The sequence below is a fragment of the Watersipora subatra genome, chromosome 3 (genome assembly GCF_963576615.1).
Source record: "Watersipora subatra chromosome 3, tzWatSuba1.1, whole genome shotgun sequence".
Classification (NCBI taxonomy): Eukaryota; Metazoa; Bryozoa; class Gymnolaemata; order Cheilostomatida; family Watersiporidae; genus Watersipora; species Watersipora subatra.
This window is the reverse complement of record NC_088710.1, coordinates 6,325,806-6,331,805: the sequence shown is the minus strand read 5'-3', so window position 1 is coordinate 6,331,805 and position 6,000 is coordinate 6,325,806.

Genomic DNA, 6,000 nt, shown 5'->3' with positions numbered 1-6,000 from the left:
AGCGTTTGTTTAAGGTAGCAATGTTAGGATTGTATATAATATAAAATTTCTCATACAGACATAGGTTGCATCTGCCTGTGGTCTTGTTGTATGATGTAGCTCTTTTGACTATGCTCCACTTGATGTTATATTCTATGCCTTGGTCTTTTAAGGTCCATATGTGCTTACTGAGCTCGGTGCTTGATCTTTTCTCTACATTTCTAAAGGTTGTCATATGATTGTAATAGCGTTGTTTGAATGTGGTGTCAGTCAATCCTATGTAATGTTCGTCCGCAGATTGATCATTGGTGGTGACTGTCGCCTTATATATAATTGACTTGCTCAGGCACTTTCCTTGTAGTGGGCAGCCATTCTTATGTCGGCAGTTGCATTCTCTTGGTTCTGTAGTTATAGGGGTCTCAGGTGATGCTGCAGCAATCTGGTATTATGAGCGCTAATGATACTGCTCACATTGTTCATACAGCTGTAGCTTAATTTCACAAAGTTTTTATTGAAGATCTTACGAAGAGCGTGTGATTTAGGGAACTCTGTGTCCAGGATATTAAAGAAAATCTTACCGATGTTATTAGCTACATTTTTGCTGAATGGCGGGTTGTACCATAGTATCGGTCTTCGTCTGGTATTCTTGTCTCTGTTTTGCGCATTGTTGGTCGGGGCAGGCTGAAACACAAGCTTGTGTTTGTGTCCGCTTAGATTGAGTGCCTGCTGGTACATGTCAGTTTCGGTGGTAAATGTGGAGTTGTCTGATGACAGGCTGCTCAGTCTCCTATTTATACCTAGTGGTATATTGTTAATTACTCCAAGTGGATGATTGGACTTGGCGTGTACATACTGTGGATGTGTATTTGGCTTGTGGTAAATTCTGTGTATACCGGTCGTCAGGTTTAGGTTTACATCTAAGAAGTTGGCCACCTTTTTGTTCGCCGATACAGTTATGCGTAGTCCGTTCTTGTGGAAGATAGAGCAGAGTTTTTTCTTGATTTTCTCAGCTTCTCTTGGGGTCTTGTTGGTTATTCCTAGGCCGTCATCTCGATATAAACCGAAAGTGTTGAAAAATAGAATACCATGGCGTTCAATTAGAGGTTTTATGGTATATATATGTTTATATATATTTATACATATATATATATATATATATATATATATATATATATATATGTATAAATATATATAAACATATATATACCATAAAACCTCTAATTGAACGCCATGGTATTCTATTTTTCAACCCTTCCTTTATAGTGGCGGCCAAATAGAGGAGGCATTCAAATATAAGCTAGCGTTGTATTTTTCAAATGGCTCGTCAGAATTGTCGAAAAATAAAATTAGCCCTATTACCGGCGAAGTGAATATTGCCTATATTTTGCTTTCTTTTTCTGGTAGAGCGATATTAACCATTTTTGATGCAATTAATTTGCTAACTTACCTTCAACTTGTCAAAGATCTCTTAATAAATATGCATAGAGAAGCCAAGAAATATTTCTATCTGTTGATATCTATTGCTTGCAATTAACCTGCAATGATATTATAGCTTGTGTTCTGCTTTGCAGTTTGGTAGAGCGTTCCATTTTTTCATTCCAAATTTGAAGACATATTTTATTTTATATTTAGCAATGTTGCATAAAAGCTCATTGCACTCATTGATATGTTTGCTACAGTTTGCAGCCAAAACTAGTTTTATGTGCAATAGAAGTGGAGTTACGAGCGTCGATTAATTGTAAGATCAGATTACCACAAAGGATGCTATTAAACGATATGCTATAAATCTGCAAATTTATAAGTTACACAATGATAATCTATCAAATGCTACAAATACATATCTTTATGAAATGTAACATAAACGAACCATGCTTATAATACATGTAGAAACAAAATTTAACATTTTTAAAACAAAAGTATTTGCAGTATATATTTATATACCGTAAAACCTCTAAGGCCATGGTGCTTTATTTTTCAACACTTTTGCTATAGTGGCGGTCAATTAAAGGCGGTGCTCAAATAGAAGCTGGCGGTGTATTTTTCAAATGACTCATCAGAATTTTCAGAAGGTAAATTTAGCCCTATTACGGGCTAAACGAATGTCACCTATACTTTGCTCTCTTTTTTCGATGGAGCAATATTAAACTTTTTGGATGTAATAAATCTGCTAATTTACCTCTAACTTGTCAAAGATTTCTTAATGAATATGCATCGAGAAACCGAGAAATATCTTTACCAGTTGATATCTATTGCTTGCAATTTACCTGCGTTGATATTATAGCCTGTGCTCTTCTTTGCAAATTGTTGGCACTTCGAATGTTTAATTCATTCTGAATTTGAAAACATATTTTTATTTTATGTTTATATTTACCAATGTTGCAGAAAAACTCATTGTACCTGTTGATATGTTTGCTACAGTTTGCAGCTAAAACTAGTTTTTATGTGCAATAGAAGAGGAGTTATGAGCATCGATCAATTGTATGATCAGATTACCGCAATGATGCTAACAAATAATACGCTATAAATTTGCAAATTTATAAGTTGTATAATGATAGTTTACCAAATTCTACAGATATATATTTATGTACAAGTGACATAAATGAACCACACTTATATTACATGCAGAAACAAAAATTAACGTTTTCAAAACAAAAATATTTTCATCGTTTGCTCGGATATCTGCGTTCCGATTGTTGCTTTTAATCATTTTCTAGTTGTCCAATACTTTCCACAATTTCTTCTGACCTCAACTCCTCTTCTGCACTACTGAATTAGCCAATATTAGTGTCTAAATAACTCTTTGGCAGAGCAAAACGTTTACGCGGTGCATTTAACACAAATGTAACGCGTAAAAGTTTTGCTCGCTAAGCATACCATTTTTAATACAATGTACATCGAAGTATTAAGATCGCGTTAAACAAGGAACTACTATTAGTGTGAGACAGTTATTAATTAATTCTCTGATGTTGCTTTCAAAGTTCATCTACTATCGCAAATTTAAACCGTTTTTTTAAATATGTAGGTTACTTCGAAGTAGAAAGATCGCGTTAAACAATGAACTACTATTAGCCTGAGACCAATTCAAAGTTTTAATGAGAAAAAGCAAAAAGCTTTGGAGTTCGACAACGAGAAAATTGATTGTTAGTAATGTGAACAATTCATTATTAATACGATTTTGTGGACAGTCTACTGATCACTTGATATTATGGGTTCATAAGGATCAAAGGTTGTCAAAGTAGCGGTCAAATAGAGGTGGCGTTCAATTAGAGGTTTTATGGTATATGTATATATATACACACATATATATATATCTGTATATATACAGATATATATAAATATGTATATATATATCTGTATATATACAGATACATCTGTACAGATATATACAGATACATATATACAGATACATATACATGTATATATAACTGTATATATACAGATATATATAGATATTCAGATATATATATATACAGATATATACAGATATGTATATACAGATATATATATATATATATATATATATATATATATACATGTATATATATATATACACACACCTCGTTGGCGCAGCCTGGCCTTCGTCCAAGTGTGAAACACTTGAACAGAAAAACATGAAAAATTGTTTTCACAATTCTCCCAAAACACAGAAAAACATGTGTTGTTGGGAGAATTGTAAAAACATGTGAGAATTGTGTTGTTTTTGTTAATGTTTTTGTTTGAAAAAGTTGAAAAAAAACTGCGAGAAAATTTTAGTCAAAGATTGTGGAACTTTAATTTATATATACAATGTATATATATGTATCTATATGCATATATATGCATATAGATAGTATATGCATATACATGCATGTATCTATATGCATATACACGCATTTATATGCATATACTGTACATTCGTGTATCTATATGTTATATTAATACATGAATTTCGTTAGTGGATCCTTTTGTGCTCCAACCTGGGATAGCAATAACGCTGCTCTCATTGTCTGTTACCTAAACTCATACTCTGGCCAAAGGCAATGCCATAAAATTATGGACATTACTCGAAATGGCAATTGCCAGTATCTCAGGAAATTCTAGTAATGACTAATTAATCGTCAGTAGCGTAGAGCGGCTGCTATAAAACTTGTTGTTCAGCCCAGAGTGACTCGGGTAGAGACGGTTAAGGCAAGACAAACGGCTAACTCTGTAATCAGCCGTTTATTTCCTGCCCCAAACCTACCAGCATTCCAGTTAATTAGTTCGTTATTAACTTGCCCTATAGATACAACTATCAAAATAGTCTGCTAGTGCTTCAATTTCATTGGCTGCTGTAGTTTGAGGGCCGTCTATTGGTCCAACAATTTACTAAATAAATATCGGTACATATTTGGACAGCTGGCCAAGTGTTTTACTACAGCCTGGCATGAGGTAACCATAGTAAAGATGGCGACAGCATTAGAGTGCAGATTAGTTAGAGTGCAGGTTTATTAGTGTAAAACCCTTCAAGCCTAACATAAACTGTTGTCATAAATTTCGTAATCGTATTTTAACATAACAGGGTTATCATATATTGTGTAATAGTATTTCATAACAAGATGACACCAAATTTGCTGGTCAATGCATACTTGGCTGTTACAATGAATATTACTTGTAAAAAACTGTTGTCAAGAATTGTGTTGCTTTTATTTTATAATTAGAAGTTACTTACATTAACTAGTTTAAAACAAGGACTGTAAGTTCATTGCCACTGGCTTATATATTACGTAATCTTGGTATGTCTTTAGCTTCTCTTAACTTCTGTAACCTCAGACATGAATGTAACCTCGGCCCTACAAAGCCTGTCATATAACAGTTTTTTAATAAAATTTATACGATTTGGTTCACTTCGCGTCACCAAAATCAGAAATTAAAATTAAACCAAGGGTTACATATATTTCTGAGGTAAATTTTAAATTGCACTGTACTCTTAAGACACCGTAGCAGAGTTTCTACAAAAAGTTTTATCTTAAAGTTAAGCTTTAATAAAAAAAATAAAGATCATGATTGATTTATTTTAAAAACTAATTTTAAATAATTTTTTGTAACAATTTACAAAAGTTTTCAACTTTGCATACCAAAAATTTTAAACATGTTCAAAGTGAAACTTAGATAAAAACAAGCAAACTCGCTTGAGAGGCTCTTGAAATGGGTGATGGTAAGTTCTAATTCGCTAAGAATCCAACATTTTTTCTCTGTTGATCTCTCCATCCAGTATTTGTCAGAATCTGGTTATCTATGAGCTTACATATGTATAGAGTACAGCCTGATTGAGCAGATGTAAATACATCATGAGTTTGGGTAATTGGTTGACCTGATAACAAGAAGTACTTCTCATCGCTGCCACGAGTCTGCTGACAGCTTTGATATAAAGACTAGCTGCTATGCGTGGTTCTTGCAAATAACAAATACCTGTTACAGGGCGGGCAGTACAATGCGGTGTTTGCGAATTTCCTGGAATAACAAACTTCATTCAAATAAATATCTTTAAACATCTTTGGTTGGATAAAAGTCAGTACATATTTGTTGAAAAAGAAAATGATATGAAATTATCTTAACTAGCTTCCTGCACTTGGTTAAGTGTCAGTCAAGTTCTATTGAAACTTACCGTAGATTGTTTAATATCCCTTGACTTCAATGTGGTACCAAAAGGGCTAAAATGACCTCTACCAGAAAAATATTCTAGTCTAAAGACTTCTGTCAACAGATATGTAGTGCTAGTCTTGGCCCTGAAACACCTGGTTTGCTTCTATATACACTTTGAGTTTTTGCTTTCCTCTTTTTGGTAGATGTTAGTTAACTTCATTTACAAGCTATTAATTAATTCTGGTTTCAATGATCCATGCCAAGGTGCGGGAGTTGTCTTCACAGTTTTTAATTGCATTTGAATCCTATTGTCAGAAACCCAAATAGTAAATATTTTTATTCTTACTAGCACGCTTGAAGCCCCATGGGCTGAGCAAGATCATGATATGTAATGATTACACCCACAATTGGTGTAAA